Genomic DNA, 23,219 nt, shown 5'->3' on the forward strand with positions numbered 1-23,219 from the left:
TTGAGCACTCATTTATTTTTACTGGTGAGTCAATATCTCCTATGGAATGTTCCCTGGATATATACGAGCGATGGGTTGTTGATACAGGGTGTTATTTTGCATTGCTTTTCTCACTGGTATCTAATAGCCAGGAGCAGTTTTATGAGCTGGAAAAATGAAGTACTCATTTTCCTGAGGTTAAAAATGCATACGTGCCCTTTTTCCTTTGGAAGGGTTAGTTAACTCTGCTTCTGTGAAATCATTCATGTACTCATGCCTCAGTGTGTAAACACTGAGAGAGCGATACTTCCAGAAGTAAATAATCTACCTTTCCATCCAGCTCTGAGCACCTTGGTTCTTTTTGTGCTTTTTGATTTGGTGAATCATAAAAAAATGAGCAAACTGCAAGACACGATTCACTATTCTTTTTCATAAAAGCAGTTTGAGACAAGGTTTCCAAGTCTGCAGATTATGGGCAATAAATGTTTCCTGTACACGGCACCATCAACAAACACCCTACTACATCTTCCTTGTTTTGATTTCACAGCTCTCCTCAAGATAGGCTGTTTGGAGGTACTTTCTGTAACTAAAATATCACATGACTTGTTTGAAACATCATTATTTTTCTGTTTTATATGCAGGAAATTCTTCTTTCTTCCTGTAAGGCCCGTGTGTATGGCTTGCCGAATGCCTCGGTCAGATGCTAATGCCAGTGTAGAGTACTCATTGCATCTAGAGCTGTATCTAGAGCCAAAAGAAAACCAGTCTTTTTAGCTCTTTCCTCGAAGGCCACTTTAAGTGGTAATTAAATTACATGGCTCTCAAAGTACAAAACCCCACAAATCCTTAGGTGTTGCTCAGCATGGGTGGTGCTTGGTTACTGATGCTACATTCATGAAAAATGGCCTTTAGGAAGGAAACAAAACCTTTTAATGTGACCAAGACTCACCTCTGACACAGTGGATGATACAGACTCTGGAATTGAACCAGAATGTGTCTCTTGGTGTAATTTGACGGAGAACAGCACTGTAGCAATGCGTTTTGTGGAGCAGCGTAGATGTCCCTTCCTCTCCTCCGTCTTGTTTTTGCTCTATTCTTGGCATCAAGGGAAGCCCAAGAACCTGAGAGGAAGGGTTTGTGCTAGATCTGTTGTCATCTGCCCCGTGAGGCGAGTCTGTGATTAGCTGGGGGGTACATTCCTGCCACGCTTTTCCTCCCATGGTAACCCCTCTGTCATCTTCACACTTTTGATTTAGGGCTTTGAATGTAACAACCTCCCACTTTTTTTTTTAAGGATGTTTTCATACTATTCAAAGAAAGCATGATCTAAATTATCTTTGAGAGTTGGATGGCATCACAAAGTATTTCTTATTCTGGGGCTTTTCAGAGTTTAGAGATACAAATTTCCTTTGTAAAGCACTTGTTTCTTGTATTAAAGGAGGCTGAGTTAGGTGAGTTTCTCACCTTTTTTTGAATTGGATAAAGTGCGTAACTTCTGAATTTCCACCATGAATTTGGAAGAGTTTATAAAGGCTGCAGATTTTATTAAAAGAGCTTTAATTTTGACACCTGGATGAAAATTATTACATGCATGTTTGTGTATTTGGTTCCTGTCTCCAAGAACACCTTGCAGCTTCTTCCCTGAGGTTCCTTTGAATGATGAGAGGTTGGGGTTAGAGAAATCCTGGAACATCACGCAGTGCCACTTCCTGGCTGACTCTTAAATCTCTTCTTATCCCCACTGAGTAGTCTTCTGTGGTTTTCCAGAGCACCACTAGGCCTGAGGTAGCTGATTCTCAGACTGTGCTGACTCATCAAGTCCTTTTTTTCTGTCTTTCTGTAATTCTTTTACCTCCCAGTCTGAGTTTTGTACTTACAAGTCACTAGCTTATGGAGACTTCCTGTCCTGAGATTCTGTTGTCTCCCCCTCCCCTTAAATAGCCAAGATTCTCTTCCCAGGTGTTCACCTAGAACACAAGATGAGGATATAGGTAATTTTCTAAGTAGAAAAGACTGAAAAGTTATAAAAAGAATTTTTCCAATACTTGAAAAGTACTATTTTTTAAGCATGTTAGAAGTTATTTATAGTTTCTCCTTGCCAGTGTTCAGTACTATGAAACAGTAGAAGCTTTTTGCAGTCTAAAAAATGGTATTTTGAAGTCTGTAAGAACTTTCTGCAAGGTGAGAGCAATCTCAGGTTGAATTCTGCCAGATTTTTGCTCTCATTATGTTTTATAGATGAACTTATACAGTCTTATAATATACATCATTATAGATGAACTTAATACAGTCTATAAAACAGTTAATAAATAACTACCCATTAAGAGGTATAAAACCCAATGTGTTAATTATAATTTAGTTTTATTTCTAAAATTGCATTGAAATATAAAAATATATTTTAGCATTCTGGTTAGAATTGAAATGCAGTTACTTATACATATTTTAAGTGTCTTTCTTGGAGAAAATTTTAGGCTATTTAAAAATGAAATTTGATGCCAAAAATTAATCTGTATCTGATCTGATTATCTTAAGAAGAATACTATCAAAACCACACTAACTTCCCTTTTTTTTGGAGTGTGATGGTGGTGAATAGAAAAATAATTTAAAAACCACCAGTATAAAATACCATACCTTTAGATTTATTATTTATTGTATTTATTATTAACATACCCACCATTTAAATCTGATTGAAAATTCTCTTTTTGCATTCACACAGCAGGCATTCGTATATAGTGTGTGCCCTTTAAGTTAGCTAAGTATTTGGTCATTGTCTTTGTTCAAAGCAGGTCACCTTCTGATTTTATGTAAAAACATTTTATGAATAGTTGTAGTTATTTTCTCATGTGTTACCTGTGAGCCAGCAAAATGTCTCCTCTGTGTTTTCAGGATTTAAACATTTTCTTCCTAAAGAAAAAACATGTATTTTTTTCAATAGCATGTTGTTTATTGAATCTTTACTGTGTAAAACAAATAACAGTGGTAAAAAATCAGTATTTTCCATGGACTTTGAAGAATGGTAGGAAAGAAGTGGAGCATTTGTAAATAGCATGCCATACTTGGGTGATTATGACTGATATCCCTTTAATTTTCACATGAACTTCAGGTGGTTGCTATGACACAAACATTCAGGCCATTCATCATCTTTCTCATTCGTGGCACGCTCTCTCACTGTTCTGGGCAAGGCCTCAGTATTGTGTAATGTTCTCACTCTTGTCGTTTCCAGGCCCCCTCTGAGTTCCCCACCTCTGTCCTAATGAGCCAGCCATCCCTAAGTGTCTTACATGATCTTTTATTTGTATGTGTCCTTATAAATAGAGATATTATACTTTGGGACATATACCTTTATTATATCTAAATAGTGTTATGCGATAGATCTCTACTCAGCACAGCATTTAAAGATCTGTGCCTTTAACTGTATACTTCCCGTCCATTATATCTAACTGAGGAGACCCTTTGCAGTGTATCCAGCACTCTTCAGTTTTTCCCCATGGGGAGAAGTCTGGATTCCTTTTGGCTCTCTGCAACCACAGTCCATATAGTAATAGACCTGTGAACCCGTTGCCCATGGACAAGTGTAAGAATTTCTCTGCTACATATACTCAGGAGCAGCATCTGGGACACAAAGCAAAAAGGCTTATGGAGTCTATAAGATCACTATTTTAAAGGCAGGACATCTCTTACACTTGGTTAGAGAAGACCTCAAGTCTTTATTCAAGGTTACTAAATATTGATTTACATCAAATACTAATAAATTTGGTTATTTCTTTTTCTGGCTATAACATTAAAAAGCAACAAATTAGTATGAGCTGGGCTGATATGACAGGTGTGTACTTAATTTGATGAAGTACTGCAGACTTGCCTGCGGAAAGCCTGCCCCGGTCTACTCTTAAGCAAAGCATGATGCTCAGTAGAGTATTTAGATCCCATTCATTCGTGGGATGGACCAAGTGACTTTTTTCCCCCTCCAGGCATAGTTATTCTCAGTATGTTGGGAAGCTAATTGCTTATTTTTATTGGATAATGATTTCAGAAATATAAGATTAAATCTTATGAGGTGAAGCAGTATAAATTAGTTCCCTTGGGGTTGCATTAATTTGGTCAAGCTACTTTGATCCTCAGGGAAATGGAGTTTTCCTCTTCCAGTGCACTGTGTTGTCTGATGTTGTCATGGTGCTAATTTGAAAAGTTAGCTTAATTAAAAAGGAGAAGCATATTCACTTTCCAGAATTGTATTTATATTTATTTAAAGGTAAGGGTCGTGCCATATACCAAGAGAGGGACTGGTACCTGTGGGATAAGAATGAAGTTTATGTGGATGATTTGTTTTTTTAAAAAAATATATTTTTATTGATTTCAGAGAGGAAGGGAGAGGGATAAAGAAAAACATCAATGATAAGAGAAAAAATCATTGATTGGCTGCCTCCTGCAGGGTCCACACTAGGAATGGAGCCCACAACCCAGGTATATGCCCTGACCAGGAATTGAACCACCTCCTGTTTCATAGGTCGACGCTCAACCACTGAGCTATGCCGACCGGGCTGGGTGATTTCTTATAATAAATGAGATAAAAAGGCACTGTCTGAAGGTTGGTTGAGAGGAGATAGAGGTGAGAAAAGGAAGAGAGATGAAGGAATACATGGTCCATCAGCACCTGGAGCCATGCCTGACTCTAGGTAGAGGGCAGTCGGTACTTCTGTGATGAATAAATTAATCCTGTGGTGTGGTGAAAAATATGATTTAGGTTTCTAGCATTCTGATTCTGCCACTTGGGAAAATCATAGAATTACTCTGAGCCTGAGTTTATTAAACTGTAGACTGAAACGGATGGGAGGCCTAACCAAGGTGGGGTATGTGAAAGAGATCGCCATGTATAATAGACGCTTAACAGGTATAATAGACACTTCAACAAAGTGCACTTTCTATTTCCTGCCCATTAATAATCTTTTGCAAATATCCTGTCATAAGTTGATTCTGGTCTTGGCCTTTTTGATGGCTAGGGTAAGGGTTTCTAAGCAGTCTTTTATTTTCTATTTTTCTATTCATGGAAGCACTTGATTGAAAACTATAGTAAGGTTCTATTTAAAAACCACTCAAAATTATCACAGTTCCACTTACACATTTATGTTTGCTGAAACTATGTAAATTTTGACCTATTTTTTCCCCATCTCCTAAAACCTATACTGGGCTATTTTTTAAAGGTCTTGTATTGTGAATTTTCATTTATATAAGGTTGCTGGGGACTGGATTGTTTTATATTAAGTGGGGTTTCCAGGTAACTAAAGCTTATTCCTTGATATAGTAAAGAGTCATTTTTGAAAGAATCCTTCTAAAATGGGTTAAATATTTTCCTGTTTGTTAGATAGAATATATATTAGATATAATTTAGCTTTAAAAAAATACTCAAGGTTATTGTTTCGCCTGGTTGACCAGCTATATAATAGATCTCGTGTCTGTTTCCTTGCTGTAGGCTATAACTTTTGCTGTCAGGGAACCTGCCCTTTCAGCCCAGCTCTTACTATATTGTTGCTTCTTAATGTTGCAGAAAGAGAAATAACCAAAATTATTAGCATTTTATGCAAATCAAGATTTAGTAACCTTGAATGAAGACTTGAGGTCCTCTCTAGCCAGTGTAAGAGATGTCCTGCCTTTAAAATAGTGATTTCACAGACTCCAGGAGCCTTTTTGCCGCGAGTCCTTGATGCTGACCACCTTTAAGAGGCTTGGGAATCTGAGGCCTGGAAATAAAGAGATATTATTTTATTTTGTAACAGAATACCTTTATAAAGGTAGCTATCCATTTGAGTAATACTTTGTACACTTTGCCCCTACATATTTCAAATTATTTCAATAGTAAAGATTAAGTGAAAAGAAGAATGAGTATATCAGAAATTTGATGAGTCTTCTGGGACTGAGAATGTAGGTTTCGAGCTATTAAGTACCAAATAATTCCCATGAGGTTTCCTCTTCAGATGTTGGTAGAGCCATGTGACTTGCTGAGGAAGAAGGGACTACCAAATTTTCCAGTTATTGAATTTGCAAGTGGTATATATTTGCAAACTAAGGCTTCTCACAATGATGGTTTAGATCTGGTTTCCACTTTCAGAATTATCAGCAAAAGGATACAGATTTTCAAAGAAACAAGTGAAATTAAAGGAATTGATGAAGGTCAGATGAGTATTTCTTCCTAACAAGAGATGTTACTTGCTAAAAAAAAGAAGTCCCAATAAAGTTGTGAAGAACATTATTTGTAATCATTAACGAGATTGTGTATTTGAGTGAAGAAAAGTTAACATACTTCTACTTCTTCTTACCTTCTTCCTCCCCTGTGTTATAATACTTTTCTTTACATTGTCAAGGTTTATAACATCTGTATGTTGGTCAGTAACCACAGCTCCTACAATGAGCATCAGTTCTTAAGGGATTTCATGCCCATCAGGAGTCCTTTTACCATGGTCTCTTCATTCTTCCTGGATTATTTGTATTTTGCTTGCCTGGAATTAATTGAAAAGTATATTGTTCAAGATAGATTTTAGGGTATTATATTTCATGATTCTTGAATGCTTGAAAGTATTTGTTTATTATTCTTGTACTCGAAGAGTATATACTTGGCTGGATATGAAATTTTGGCATCATACTTCTCCCAGGACTTTATGGGGATTGTGTCAGGGTGTTGAGAATTGCTGCGAATGAGCTTGAGGCAACCTAGTTTTCCCTTTTTAGAGAGCTTTTTCCCCCCCTGCCTTACACGATTATATGGTTTTTCCTTATCAGCAACTTTCCCAGGATTAAGGACACTATTTAGTGTTAATGGTGCTTTAAAAAGTTTTCCAGGAACATGGTTTGCCTTTTTGAACTGCAAATTCAAGTCTTTCTTTGATTTTATGTTATGTTTTTGCCTGTTTTTTTTCCTCTTCCATGTGTTTCTGTTCTTCAGGAATATCAACAATGTGTATATGCTACCTTCTGTGTCATCTCTGTCATTTTATCATTGATTCCTGTTTTTTTCTTTTTCCAACTTGATTTGCATCCTTGTAATGCTCCCCCCCCCCCACCGGGAGCTTTGCTAATTTCCTTTTCATCTTAGTCTATTCTTTTTATTATGTTTCTCTGAGCTCCTTTTAAAAAAAGAGGTCATTTCTGTAATTTTTTTTGAGGCCATTTGAGCAGTATTTATCTGATCATTTCCTCTGTTTCCTTGTGATGTGATATATATATCCTCCATCTCCCCAGCTTTGGTACTTCCTTCTTTTCTTCCTCAGTATCTGTGCTCAAGTCCCCTGCTCATTACTTTTTAGTTATGGCTCCATGCATGGAGCTAGCTGTTTGCTGAAGCACAGTGTGGGGAGAAGAGAGCATGACGCCTGGAAGGGAGGGATGAGCCAGGGTCCCACAGCTTGTTTGGGTTTGTTGCTTTCCTCATTCCTTGCCAGTCAGTTACTCTCCTGTGGAGAGGCACGTCTCTCAATGGGGCCAGGAAGGGGTCTGTGGAAATTACTGCAGAGCTTCCTTTGAGCTTTGTGTGGTGAGCAGGTGTTGGCACTTTCACCTCCTTCACATCACCTCTGAAAGGTCCTTTGACCTGTTCATATTCTGGGGAGCTGGGTGTTAGCTCAGATTTCCCAGTATTTAGCTTCATAGTTTTTAAAAAAATTAATCTATTTTTTATCCTCCTGTTGTTATTTATGAAGAGTTTATATATGTCAGGAATGTGAACATGGAAAAAACTCCATGATAGTCAAAGATGGAAAATGAGAGTCAGGGAAACATTTCCAGTCTTTGGAAATATTTGACCATTATGCACTACTTCTCTTGGGTATGCTATAGTGGCAGTAGCCTTGGACTTATAGAAAGGATGACTTGGTAATGATGAGGGTCTAGTAACTTCCACTGAGTTATCTAGAACTAGATAGAGATGATAGGGATTGAGGGTATTTAGATCATTCTTTCGATGACACCTGTGGTGAAATTTAGGCAACTTTAGAGAATGATGCATTATCTACAATCCAGATAAAAGAGTAAAGAGAACTGATATCCACATGAGTGTTACCGGAGGTTATGTGATAAAAAATTAGAATTAACTTTTAAAACAACCTGTTTAATATCCTTTTAAAGGATAAACAAGCTAATATTCCTTTCTAGTTAAGAATACAGGAAGGATCAGGCATGAGGCACAAAAAAAAGGAAGAAAGCTCGTTATGCTGTTACTTCACATAGCCCTTTCTGATTTGGGATTGCAGCTTAATGTGGGTATTTAAATTATTAGTCATCTCAATGGTATCCTCTGGTTTGAGATATTATTAGTCATCCAAAAGGGCTGTTAAATGTCATTACATCGCCACAGAATTTTAAACATTGTGTATAAAAATAGAGCAATTTATAATATTGATCTGACCTTCTGAGCATGCATGTGAAAACACTCTTAGAACAATCCAATTTTCAGAATTATCGGATGTTCTAAATGTCTAACAATGTAATACAGTCTTCTTGATGAAAAAATAGGAAGTCTGAAAAAGGTCTTGCCTGTTGAGCATATAACATAGACATGGCTTGTATTGTATAATGTGAGTCTACCTTGGTATAGTTGCAGCCAGCTCTTACTTGTCCTTAAACCCACGGTTGGTGGTGTCATCCACGAATTCCCCCCTTCCTGTGTACAAATAAATCTTGTAAACAATGGGAGGATGTGGGAGTGAGATCGGGAAGACAGTTGTATGCATCAAGAATTACAAATGTTTGTAAGTGATTATGAAAACAACTGAGATTGGTATTTTCCAGCCGTGGCGGTTTTGGTTATTGAAAACAAGGATTTCTTTTTTAAAAGTTAAAAGCCTTTAGATTATTCTAGTGAGGGTATGAAATGGTATCACCTGCCATTTTTTAAAATCTTTACTCAAGCATATGTTTTTATTGATTTTAGAAAGAGAGGAAGGGAGAAAGAGAGAGAGAGAGAGACAGAGAGACAGAGAGACAGAGAGACACACAGAGAAAAACATCAATCAGTTGCCTCCTGTGTGTACTCTGACTGGGTGTCCAACCTGGAACCTGGGTATGTGCCCTGACCGGAAATCAAACCCACCACCTTTTGGTGCACGGGACAATGCTCCAACCAACTGCGCCGCCCAGCCAAGGCTGCCATGTTGTTTGAAACCAGTTATTTGCGGTGACAGCGCTCTCTATGAGGTTTAGTTAACCTTGCACCACCCACATTCTTCACTGTTTTAATATAATTCCACGGAAAATCAGTGTGTGGAAGGGTTATGTTTGTCTCACCCCTTTAACCTTTTGTTTCTTTAACTCTGTAGTTTGAGAGCTCAATATTTTGAAAATAAAGTCTCATGTAGCTCAAATCCTGTCAGGACTATTACATTTTGCTACATTTCTGTACTTTTCTTTTTCATATTTTGGTATATCCCAAGAACTTTTCCCTTTCTAAGTTTTACTCTTTTAATAGAAATGGGCTCCTGCATGAAGCTGTAGTCTAAAAATGGCCTAATACGCCTACTATTTTAAGAGAAGGAGAAAGTTCTTTGTCTTTTGTTCTCTCTGTGCTTTTCACCACCCACACATCCTTTAGAGTTTTCCCCCTCTGGTCTTGGTAGTGAGAGCTTTGCCATGCTAGATGCCTTTTCCTTGGTCCATTTCTGCCTCAGTTTGTCTCAAAATTTTTTAATGTCAGAATTGTACTGAGCTCTTCTGTTTTTATTAGTTATAGATGTTTTGGGTTCCTTTTCCTGTAATTCATTAAAATTATGAACTATACACATAAAAGAGTAGGAATATGTTTTTCAGTTCAAAGAATAATATAAATGTGGACATTCATATATACCCACCGTTCAGGTTGAGAAATAGAACATAATAACAAATTTTCAGAAGAAAGTAAAGAGGTGGAAGCATGTTTATTCCTTGTATGCTATAGAAGGAAAATGTGTTTAAGATTGTGAAGAGAATTAACAGTCCTTACAAGGGTCCAGCTGTTCGTGCTGTCTCACTGAAATTAGAATTAGGCTAAAATGAAAGGTTCAGAATATACAATGAAAACATTCAGTGCACCGTCACCCAGCATTCTCTTGTCTGATGTTATAAGGAAAAATTAGAAATGTTCCATTTTGGTCTGCCATTTTGAGCACCCAATTTCTCTTTGCCTCATTGACTCCTGATCCTTGAGGAGATACTCTAGCAGTATTCCCATGTCTTACTGTTTGTTATAGATTGTCCCATTAAGAAATCACACACACACACACACACACACACACACACACACACCTTTCATAAAGTTCTAGGTAGGTGCTGAAATTATAAGCGGTTCTCAACCTGTGGGTCGCGACCCCTTTGGCGGTTGAACGACCCTTTCACAGGGGTCTCCTAAGACCATCCTGCATATCAGATATTTACATTACGATTCATCACAGTAGCAACATTACAGTTATGAAGTAGCAACGAAAATAATTTTATGGTTGGGTCACAACATGAGGAACGGTATTTAAAGGGCCAGAAGGTTGAGAACCACTGCCTTAGAGTAGTCTTCCTCTCGCGTCTGCTCCCATGCTCCATTCTTCTTTCAACCATACATTCCTTGGGATTGGCTTTTGACTTCACGGATACTTATCTGTGAGATAGAGACAGAAAGTAGTCCGAGTCTCAAAGCTTTCTTCCTGCCTCTGCCAGTCCTGTCTGAGGCCCCACCCTGCTTACCTACGGGCTAAGTTCTGTTGGGAGGACCCTCAGCTTCCCGTGGATTCCTCAGAGTGGAGTGTGATGTGCCAACTTGTCTCATCTTTTGTTCCTTCTGAGTTTCCTGGATTATTGACTCATCATCAACAAAACTGCATTAGAATGCCCCCTCTGTAGGCAACAAAACCGAGAGCATAGTACCTGCCCTTTATGTGGGATGGTAGTTTGGAGAATCTCATTTTCTTATCTGATGTTTACCTGCTGATAGGACCTCTAGCCTCCACATATATTTCAACTGCTGATTATTCTCTTACCTAGAGTTTTGACTCTACCAGACTACTAGGTTCTGAACTTTTCTCTGAATGTAGTCCACTTTATTTTCCACCCTTATTGCAAGTTACTCACCTTGGTATGGCTTTCTTGGATATGAATTAATTCACATATGAAGGATTTTTCTCCTTCCCCATCATCTCCAATCCTACCCACTAATGATCCTGGCACTTACTATTGATACTCAGTGAATTTGCCATTATAGATCACATATAATTATTACAGTTTCCACCAGGGTTCTAAAAATATCTGGTTTTAAGATGAAACTAAAAATAGTTTCTCTAAAAGGACCTAAATAGATTAGTTTCTCCTTTTTTTCTGTGTCAGTCTCCCTGGGATTTGGCTGCTTATAAAGTCTTATAAAAGTTTTGCTTTGGTCCAAACAGTGAGAGGCATTTTAATGGTGAATGGATAAGATTGTCTACATGGGCTTAACATTTATAGACAATTTAATGAAAGTTATCTGGCTGGAGGAAAAGCTCATTTATAGAAATCGTCTTAAAAATCTGATTTATAAATCTGCTTTTTTCCACCACCATTGATTTGATTACTGGGACATTATATACATTAAAATAGAAGGAAGGTGTCTGCCTATAAATTATTTTAAAAGAATTTTAACTACATTTAGAAAATAAAATACAAATACTTAATGATGTGAGTAGCGTTTAAAAGATGAAAATTCAATTGTTGTATTACACAAAATGTCCAGGTTGTATAATTAGACTGGAATAGATTAAGTTGGTAACCTGTAATCATTGTTTTAAACATGGTTTTCAAAGTGATATCATATCTCATGAAATTTGCTTATCATAAGCTACTTATCATAAGTACTTATTTTTCTGTTACCCTTGGTTTTTCTTATCTTTATGATAAAGCATGTTAGTATGACTTTAAATTTTGGAATAGTTTTAGTTACAATGAAGTAATGGTTTTGTAGTTGGGTTGTCTGATTTTCAACACACCACTTAAATAAGTTAGTATTAACACAAATGTGGCTTTAGCAGACCTTGATCATTAGCTCTCAGATTAGTTTCTTTGAAAATGTTTTCTGTTCTTTATTAATCTAATGTGTAGAAAGAGTTTATTACTTCACACCTTAGAATTGAGGTGTTCTTTTTTGGTTGAGGTACAGAGAAATACGTAGAATTAGAAAAACATTATAAAGCAGCTCTGTACAGTATGTATGGAGCCATGAATGGAACTGTTCTTTCAGCACCATCTGGAAGGGGTCGACCTGAAGTCCCAGCATACTGGCCCAGTATATGGACAGTTGATTATTTGACAAAGCCTGTAGCAAATGGATGAGATGTGTGCAGGAATAGCCCTCAAGTTCCAGCTTAGCATGGGTGTGTTTTTAGGGTAGGAGATGATGGCAGTCATGCTCACACTCACCATGCTAGAGTTGGAAGTTTCTTTAGAGATCCTATAATCTAGTGCTCTTATTAGGAAGAATACTTGCTCCACAATCTCAGAGATGGTCAGTGCCAGAGAAAGGCTAGGAATTGGATCTCTTGATTCCTGTTTACCCGCTTATTCATTAATTTATGTTAATTCATTCACCAAACAAATAGCTCTGGCTGCCTGCTTAGTTCAGGCATTCTTCCGTGACTGAGGCTGTAACAGTGAGCAAAACGAAAAAGGCCCACTTAGCGCTCCGATAAACCACATCAAATCTGAAATGCACACTGGTGGCAAGAGATCCCCTTTCCAGAGAAGCTCAAGATGAATGGTAGTTTTTTCCAATAAATTCTGTCATTTTCAAAAGTCTGTTATTATTATTTTGAAGTGGTACATAATTTGGAAGAATGAAAAATTCTCTTAGGTTGGACATATTAGCCTTTAGGCACATTATGACTTTTTTTTTTAAACAATCAAAGCCTCAGTGAATAATTTTCTAATAAATGTGCTCAGAAGGTGGGATAAGTTTGAAGATCATTTTTCTAAATGGTAATTTTAAAAAAATTGGTGCCATTTTGTATGATAATCATTTTGTACTTGCTTGAAAAAATTAAAAAGTTCTTTTTCTTCCTCCTCCTTTTTTTGCTTTGTTGTGCTCTTACCTGCCATATTGGTTTGATATGTTTCTAATTGCTACATTGGGATAATTTCTTAAGCATTTCTAATATTTAGGACGACTATGGTTATCTCTAAATGTGCCTGTGTTATATGTGTGAAGGGTACCATAATTGCACAGCGTTGTCTTTGCTTAGTACAGAGAAACCTTAGTGCAGTGACAACTTCAAGTGCCTCTTCCTTTATAGGGCCGTGCAGGCTTGTCTTTAGTCTGTCGTCTCCTGAGACTTGCTCTGCAGAGGATTTGGGTCTCAGTTCAGCCAGGAGATACCAGGCATGCTCAGATTGTGGCAGCAGGAGACAAAGGGTTAGCCACCTAGGTAAGGTAAAAAGACAGGAAAAGAGCACACAAAAGACAATTGTGGTTGTTTTATACAAATCTTAACTCTTTATTAAAACAGCATAAAATTGCAAAGTTCATACTAGCATTTGCATAACAAGTTTTAGGACAAACATGTCTGATTTACAATAAAGATATTTAAGCAAATGGAAATATTGAAGTAAAAAGCGAAGCAATCTCGAATCTTTGTTCATCTTTCCTTTGAGTCTCCTTTGTGTCATTGTTTTTCTCCCATTCCGTCTTCAGCCATTAATTGAATGAGTGAAGGAAAGTTAAAGCTACAGGTTTTTACATGTGGAAAGGCCTTTTCTTGGTGTCTTAGCTGGGCTCTGGCCATCGTCTCCTGCTGCTAACATTAATTACTTTGCAGATGGCTCTAATTGACCCGCTAAAAGAACGAGTCTGTTCAGCCCTTCCCAGGCCTTCAAGTCTGGGCAGTTTCTGAGGACAGAAATGTACTACTTGCTCTCAGCTCTTATAAAGGGAAGAGCCGTGTTCGGCCTTCCAAGTTCTGAGTCCTGGCCCTAGAGTGCCCTTTGCTTTCAAAGTTCCAACTCCTTGCTTAAACCCATGTTCTGTCCGGTCCCAAATCTGTCTCTGACACTGTCTCCCCTGTGACCGATGCCCTGGCCACTCTGGACTTCTAGCTGCTTCTGTGTGGTTCTCAACCTTTTCCTGCCTCATGTGCTTGCACACCCTGATCCCTGTCCATGTGACCTGCTCTGTCCTGCCTATATGTTCCTGTCCATATTTTATTATCAACCTGTCCTGGCCTGCTTTCTTTTTAAAAAGTTCCCAATCCTCTTAGTGGAAATTAATTTCCCCTTTAGAACCCCTTGAAGCTTTGTTACGATATTAGGTATTTGCTGCCTTGTCTTATTTTAATTAGAACATTATAACCACCTTGAGGCTAAGGATTGTCTTTTGTTTCTCTTCTGTTCTCACCCAAACTTCCTTCTGGTGTTCAGGGAATGTTGGTCTTATTGAGTTGAGGGGGCAGAGATGGCCAGGCCGCGCCACTACTCCCTGTGTGGTCGGTGGTGGTATTGTCAGCGTCTGGGCTCATTTCCTTTCCTGGGCCTGAAATTAGTCAATTCCCTTCCTGTTTCTCTTCCTTTAAAAAAGCATAACTTGTAGTTTTTTTACTTTAACAGGTAAAAAATTCATTGTAAAAACCTTAGGAATTATGGGTCAACAAAAGAAAACAAAAACCATTGAAATTTTTACAGGAAGCAGTAGTCCACTATTATATTTGTGTGTATATCTCTGCAGATATTTTTCTCTATGTGAACATACATATATAAACATAATTTTAAAAAGTTACCAAACATAATGTAATATTTTCTCATTTGTTTTTTACTTTTCACTGAATGATGTTGTGAACATCTTTCCCATCTTTCCAAGTGTCTGTGAAAACATAGAAACCTACTCACATCTACATCATTTGAAGAGAAGAGCTGTGTGCGTGCATGCGGTATTTGTTCTTGTTTAATTATTTCCCCAGGAAATCTTTATAAGTAGCACTTATAAGATTATAAAAACTTGCGGATTTAGAGAGCAAACACGCTTTCAGGGCTTTTGATGGCTATTGCTAAATTGCCCTCTGGAAAGGCATATTACATTAATTCATGTTCCCAATAGTAAGTAAGCGTGGAGTGCCTGTTTTCCTCTGTTCTTGCCAGCTCTGGCTAATATCATTCATGTTTACTTTCTAAACTGATGGGGGAAAGTGGTCCCTCATGGCTATTTTAACTCACAGGCCTTTTATTACTAATATAATTGTAGATTTGTATATGATTGATCACCATTAGTATTTTTTTTCTTTTCTGTGAATTGCGTTGTGTACTAGAACATTATATTTTGTGAATCACCTGCCCATGTTCTTTGCCCTCTTTCTGTTGGGTTGTTTGCTTTTACTTGTTTTTGGCTCCTGATGTTAAAGATAACAACTCTTTGTTTTTCATATTCTGTATTTTGTAAGTGTTTTGTTCTCAGTTTGTCTGGAAAATTTGTTTATGGTATTTTTTAACTTAGGAAAATTTAAGAAGTTTTTATAGTCATTTAAAAAATTATTTCTAGGTTTAATGTCATGCTTAAAATAGTGTCTCCTTAACATGCAGCTGTATTTTTATAGTAAATGTATGGCTTTACTTTTAAACATACATTCCTTTAATGACTATATCATTATTTGGTATAAGATTTGATGTAAGGATCTAATTTTCCTAAAATGTTTAGTCAGATCTTCCAAACATATTCATCCTTTATTTACTCTCTTCTCTACCGATTTAAAATGCCATTGTTTCTACATTTTACATTTTGTGAACTAAATGGTGGACTAGGAAACAGAAGCATGGCAAGAATGAGACTTTTAATAACACTCTCGAGAGCAGGCGCCCATTGTACAGGAATACGCGTAGGGCAGGGAACATAGCCTATGTATTTAGACCTTCCTCCAGTTCCTCATTGGCTGAGGACTATTTGATCACCTATTTCCTAATAGGTCGCCTAGGTCTTGCTGTCTCCCATTGGGTTATTTAAAAAAATGGGCTGGGGCATTCTCTAGTTGCCTCTACCTCCCTTTGTCTAGGGAAATCTTCCTCATCCTCTCTCCCCACCCCCACATCCTGTTTGCTCTGGGGAAATTCAGCAGCCGCCTGGCCACTTGCTCTTTCTTTTCTATGAAGATAAATCAGAGGCATATTTCTTACAGCTTGAATCTCTTCTCAACTTTCTGTTCTGCCCTCTGGGCTGTCTCATCAGACCTTGCTCACTGTATCTTGGTTACTGTCACGGTAGATAAGGTCCTATTGCCACTCTTCTTTTTAAAAAAATGTTCGGGTAGTTATTCTTTAAGATGAACTTTATTTTATTTTATTTTATTATTATTTTTTTTTAATATTTTTTTATTTTTCGCTTAAAGTATTACAAAGGGTATTACATAAGTGTCCTTTTTTTCCCCCCCGCCCTTGACACACCCCTACCCTCCCTTACCCCCCAGTGTCTTATGTCCATTAGTTATGCTTATATGCATGCATACAAGTCCTTCGGTTGATCTCTTACTCCCCTCCCTCCTGCCCCCCAACTCTCTCTGGCCTTCCCACTGCAGTTTGGCAATCAGTTCGAGGCAGCTCTGCCTCTGTATCTATTATTGTTCAAAAGTTTGTAATGGTCTTTATTATCCATGAATGAGTGAGATCATGTGGTATTTTTCCTTCATTGACTGGCTTGTTTCACTTAGCATAATGCTCTCCAGTTCCATCCATGATGTTGCAAATGGTAGGAGTTCCTTCTTTTTAACAGCAGCATAGTATTCCATCGTGTAGATGTACCACAGTTTTCTAATCCATTCATCTACTGATGGGCACTTAGGCTGTTTCCAGATCTTAGCTATGGTGAATTGTGCTGCTACGAACATTAAGATGAACTTTAGAATAATTTTGTTAAGTTAAAAAACTTTCTGAAGTCTTGTTTGGGATTACATTCAATTTATAGAGTGTATGTATATCCATACATATGTACATATATGTATAAATATATATATACATATTCACATACATCATACATATGTAAAATTTGCTGCCATTGTTAGCAGAAACTTTCCCCCAGAGATGATTCCTACATTGTTTTACAGTGCACATAGAAATGTATTTTATTTTTGCATGTTTATCTTATAACCATTCATGTACACCTGGGAGAAATGGATGCTGTATAAACAAATGTGCACTTTTTCTATATGTACTAAAAATGGTAGAAGCAGGGAGTTCTTGCTCTAGGATGTGGTAAGAACTGGACTTAGAGGAAAGTCATTTCTCTGGACAAGGTCATTAGAAGGCAAGCTTGATAGTAATGGATTTATATCCATTCCCTACAATTTCACTATGTGTGATGCCTGGTTTCATACTTGTATAACTAAATATTGGGCAGATCAGAACATAACCTAGATTAGCAATATTCGACAAACTGTAATATTCATTACTTGAAAATTGTTAAAGCGTTTCAGTTATGTATAACTGTGTTCAAAAAGTATGTCACCTTTATTTGGATGCAGTTTTCTTTGTGTTTAAAATTTTTTGTTTCATGACATATGGGGTTGTAAAAACACATATGTGAGAATAACTATAATTGTATCATAGAGGAATTTCAAAATTACTAGCCCACTTTCAGAGATCCTGGCAGTCATGTGTTCTAATTTAAAAGTCGGAGAAGAGAAATGAAACATCTTTCTTTTTTATTTAATGAAGGGTGCTTCTATTGGTGCTACCTTCTCAAGGGAATTCTGAATTGGCGAATCAAGCTAGCTTGAGTCAGGGTGCTCAGCTGTTATATCACCTCAAGTTTATCCCTTTTCTCCCTCCTAACTTCTTCTTTCTCTACTTCCCTTTCTATTAATTTGCAGCCTGCCTATGTTTCCTGTTTTCAATATACTAGAGTGTTCTTAACTGTATTATGGTGCGTGGGACCATCACCTATGAGGTGCAGGAGTGCCTACTCATTAAAATTCTGCTGCAACCTCATATGTGGTTTAGGAACTCATTAAATTCCCACTGTGACCCTTCAAGAAGCTTACACCCCGACACCTCCATCCTGCTTGTGCTAGGCATGTTCTCCACCTGCAGCTCTCTGCCTATGAGGTGTGCCCACATTCCCCAGCCCTGGCCTAGCAGGCCACCTTTGTTTGACCTAACGCAAAGCCTCAATTCAACCGTAATTACTTGCATCCACTTAACATATTTTTACGCCCTTAAGTCCCAACCTTTTCATACCTACAATATTTTAACACAGCTTAAGAGTCTTACTGTATTGTACCCAAAGGAGTATATATCTTCTAGTTGAAACAACTTTTGGTATAAAAATGTTTTTAGGTGGGATGAAATCAAACTTAAAACTTGAGAAAAGTGATTGAAAAATCATTTTACTTTTAAGTCTATTGTTTTAAAAAAGGAAAGCAATGTAAGGGCAGAAGGATTATTGTAAGGTTACAGTCTTATGTGTGTATGAATGTGCCGAGTTTAAATTCTGTCTCTCTTCACTGTATTTTATAGTATTGGATAAATTAAAAATATTTATGTTTACTAAAAGGAAAAGAGAGAAGCCTGTAGTGTAATGAGGGAGTGGGCACGGTGCTTCATTGTACAATGTTCTTCATGCTTGAAGCTCCACGAAGTTGAGAATATTCACTGTGACCAGCATTTGTTGTCATTGAATATGAATGTGAGACCTGGTGGGGAGGGTGGCAGCAGACTTCTTGGGTGAATCTGTTAAGGGCCATTTGGGATGATCAGGGCTCCCAATACTGGGAAGTTAAATACTGTCAGACAGAGGATAATCAGATGAGAGCATTATGAAAGTGGATATTAGCAGCATTCCTTTCTTTCTACACATAATTTTTCATTCTTTGTTCACATAACTATTGACTTCTGTTCCAATTCCAGTTTGAACACATATGGAAACTAATTTATGTGTTTCACCAGTGCGGCTTGAATTAGGATATTTGTGCTACTGTTCACTTCAGAACAAAGGCATTTGTGTCACACGGCATGGCGGGTCAAGACCTGACAAGTCCAGGTTGCTAGAGTGACCGTGGACTCACAGCTTCCCAGCTTCCACATCTTCCACACTGCTCACTCTTCTCCCAACAGCTACCTGCTGATATTATGTGCTGAGAAAGAGAAACTGAGGTGCCTACGCAAGACTGTCTTAAAATGGTGGCATGTAAAACAATTACAGAACCCAAAACAACGGGCAGAGGAGACATACTCACACACTGCTTGCTTAGTAGCATCTCACCTTTAGGGTGTTTTTCACCCATAGACTTGCCTGACCTCTCATGTAGAACTTGATGTGTGTACCATAAATTTGACCTTTATGTAACCACTAGAGGCCTGGTGCACAAAATTTGTGCAGGCCCGGCCTGCACCCTCTCCAATCCAGGACCCCTTGGGGGACATCCCTCTCGCAATCCAGGACCGCTGGCTCCCAACCACTCACCTGCCTGCCTACCTGATTGCCCCTAACCACTCTGCCTGCCTGCCTAGTTGCCCCTAACCGCTCTCCCCTGCTGACCTGATCCCCCCTAACTGCTCTCCCCTGCCAACCTGATCACACCTAACTGCTCTCCCTTGCCAGCCTGATTGCCCCTAACCACCTGCCTTGGCCCCCACCACCGTGGCTTTGTCCAGAAGGATGTCCGGTCTAATTAGCATATTACCCTTTTATTAGTATAGATGTGCCCCACTTTCCCCAGAACAGTCCTTCCTGATGTATGTCTGTAGTCCTAGCATAATTATTAATATACCTCTTTTTCCTCCCAGAAATGGCCTGATTTGGATAAATGATGTAGCACCCAGTTGGTAAGCCTTGGTGCTTGCTGCTCTTCTTCGAGGTTTTCCTTAGCTCTGCTGGTGAGGAAAAGCCTTCCCTGCTGGCTTCCAGGTCCCTTCAGAAGAACTTGTTCTGCTCCCAGCCATCCACTCCATGTCCTCAGCAGAGATACAGCCCGAGAGCTCAGCCTGCTCATTTCAGAACTGGACTTTCTAGAGACTGGTAGTTCCACTATGTTTTACAGGGAAGTGAATGATTTTTCACTCGTGGAGAACAGGTGGTTTACCTGGGGCCCAGTGCCTGCCTTTCCTAGGATTCTTCCTCATCGCCCCAGGCCCTGTTACCTATGCTGTCTCATTCTGAACAACATGCTTGATTATCCCACTCACAAGCTCTCACGACAAGGTTACCTAAAAGAAAGCATGTGGTTCATTCTTTAGAGTAAGGAATTCAAGTTATTTTCCAAAACGCTAGAAACCATTCACCCTTCATGGTGCGGGCCTGACATCTCCTAGATGTTGGTCGATGTTTGCTCACACAGCGAATGTTGATTAGGGTTACCATGCGCTAGGCATCATGCAGGTGCTAAGGATGCTACAATGAGTGAAAGAAAGTTTTAAGGGAGGGATAGCTGTGGTCAGCCAGGAGGAAAGGATGGAGCAAACGGGGATGGGTGCTATTTATAGGAAGTGGGAAGGCAGAGTAATGGGCTATGGGAGCCTACGGTGTCATTTTATGTCTATCTCAGTGTCTGTTACAGGCTCCTAGAAAAGGAGCTGTTTTTCTTCTTTAATATTCCCCAAAGCAGTCAATACTAGAAAGAAGTGTGTAACTTGGGGGAGTGGGGTGGAGGGAGAGGTCCTTTAAAATGGAAAAATAGAATAATTAAAGTGACCTTTATCAGATCTGGCAGTTAATGGTTAGAAAACCATCTGCCTTTGTAATTACAAGCAAAAGTAGCAGTCTAAAAGAACTTTTATTTGCCACCTTTAGACATGCTCCAGTGACTGTGTGGTTGAGAATTTTGAAAATAATGAATTACCTGTAGAGAGAGGTAATTAGAATGCAGTTAGCACAACCTCTCTGTCTCCTGGTGAGACAGGAAGTGTTCCTCAGAGAAATGTTATTATCAACAGCCCTGTTTATGTATATTCCCAGCGCTGCTAGCTGACTTCATTAACTAGATATGAAAGAAGTTTCTGCACCCTGTCAGGCATTCCCAAGAATACAGAGTGAAGAATTGTTATTTTGACTATTGTTTAGATTTTAAAAGGGAATGGGTATGTGCCATGTAGAATCATCAGGAGGTACACACATTTAATTAGTCATTCCATTAGAAAAACCTGTCCAGGGCACAGGCCTGTGCTTTATTTCTGTGTAGTGAAGGCTGCCCTTCGGCTCATGTAGGAAACCATGCCAGCTGCGCAGTGCGACTCCCAGGAACTCTGCTGACTGGCTCCCACCCTCCTCCAGCCTCCTCATTCGCTCATTTTAGAACTGCAAAATCATGAGTCCTATCCTATGTCGGTTAAAGAAGTAGTGTCAAGAGTTCCTAACAAGAAAACCTACAGTTAGGTAGAATCACAGAAAACAGACTGTCCGAGCAGGAAGGGACCTGAGGGCTCGTCTTCTCCAGCCCTTCCTTTTGCAGAAGAGGAAATGGAGGCCTACATTTAAAACACACATCTGACTCATAGCAGAACCTACTGTTGTCCTTCAGTTACCCATAGGACTGTAAGAGTTAATACCCCTACAGTCCTTAGAACAGTGCCTAGGACATAGTAAGTGCTCAGTAAACTCGAGTTATCACTTGTTATTACTTCTAGTGGCAGAATTCAAATGAGAATCCAAATGCCCTAACGCAGCCCAGTGTTCTTTCATATTTTGCATGTCCCACATTGTAGACAGAGAAATGTGTCTGAAGAAGTTGAGTTAAAATCAAGAGTGACGGCCTCAATGCCATTGCTGAGCGCGTGCTCCATGCTGAGTTCTGGGCTAAGCACTGCATATGCGTTTTCATTGAATCCTCACCGTGTCCTGTGAGATTCACACTCTTTCTCGTCTTCATTTGACTCCCATAAAGGCCGATAGGTAACTTGTCCTTAGTCACACCATTATTAAGGGGCTGGGCTAGGCTTTAAAGCCTACTTTCTCTGACTTCAAAATCTATATACATAACTGTGATTTTATTTCAGGAGTTGGAAAATTATGGCCCTTGGACCAAATCCAGTCCTTCCTGGTTTTGTACAATTCTAGATTGAGAATGGTTTTTTAACAATTTTAAATGGCTGATCAAAAATAAAGAAGAAGAATATTTCATGATGTGTGAAAATTATGTGAAATTCACATTTCAGTGGTCATAAATGAACTGTGTGGGAACATAGCAGGGCTCTTTCGTTTGCGTGTTGTCTGTGGCTGGCTCTGAGATGCAACAGCAGAGTTGAATCGTTGTGATAGGGATCCTGTGGCCTGAACAGCCTACTACCCGGCCTTCATTCTATCCTCCTTCTCAGTGATGATGCTCTATGAGATTCTAATGATTTAGAGCACTATAGTGGGATTTCACAGGGCCTAACTCCTCCTGTTCCCTGCCTTCTTTGTTTGTTCTATATTAATTGACATATCAATCAAATGATGAATAGTGTGTATAAAAGAAGCTCACCCTTAAATACCTGTATCTTGTGTTTTGAACAGACTGAGGGATGATTTGTTGCTGGATAACCTCGAGACTTGATGATGACCTTTTTTGTAGTCTGGACTGCAGCTACTTGTCTGTGGTGTACATGCCCCCCATATCCATTTACTGAGCTGGTTATTTTTAAACCTCCAAGTATCTTAGACGCAGAACTCACTCTATTGTCTTTCCTTTGTAGTGGCTTGCTGTCTTCTGATTACGTGGAGATTCACTATGAGAATGGGAAGCCACAGTACTCTAAGGTACGGTTAACAGCTTATGAAGTCCTGTAGTATAAAGAGACTTAGTCATAGGCCTGGTCAAGGCACACTACATGGTTTTGATGTCTGTCTTCAGTAAAAGTATTTGTCGTCTTATACAATGGCACAAAAAATTATGTTTTTAATTTTAAAGTACATTTAGAAGAAATTTATTAAACACTTCCAAATGTTGAAGATAACAATAGAGATTCAGTCTATTTAGGGCAGTAAAGAAACGTTTGTTTTGGTTACACATACAGTATATTATGTAAGTGAATGGTAAAAAGAGCTATACAGTTCCATATCAGCATTTTAAATTAGTAGATAACCAGGCTATGGTCATAGAAACTGAATGGCAAGACTGGGTGGGTCATTAGAATGAGTATTTAATCCAAGTGACTCTAGAGCCCCAGAAGGGCAGAGGACAGGTAGGGGAAGGAAGATTTAGGGAGCACCCTCCCTCCTCATCTCCACAACAGTTCTTTGAGGTGGATATTATTATTCCTGTTGTGCAAAGGAAGAAATGAAGGCAGAGAGAAGGCAAATAAACCTGCCAGCAAGCATTGTAATA

The 23,219-nt window shown here is 38.6% G+C and overlaps 1 protein-coding gene across 1 annotated transcript in view; it reads left to right on the top strand.

Annotated features, from left to right (window-relative positions):
• Positions 1-23,219, top strand: part of ADAM23 (ADAM metallopeptidase domain 23) — a 144,337-nt gene that overhangs the window by 46,317 nt on the left and 74,801 nt on the right. The window contains exon 3 of the mRNA XM_006082750.3: positions 22,588-22,651. The gene's annotated coding sequence lies outside the window, so the exon portion shown is untranslated. The remainder of the gene's footprint in view (positions 1-22,587; positions 22,652-23,219) is intronic.

Source organism: Myotis lucifugus, unplaced genomic scaffold, assembly GCF_000147115.1.
Source record: "Myotis lucifugus unplaced genomic scaffold, Myoluc2.0 scaffold_3, whole genome shotgun sequence".
Taxonomy (NCBI): Eukaryota; Metazoa; Chordata; class Mammalia; order Chiroptera; family Vespertilionidae; genus Myotis; species Myotis lucifugus.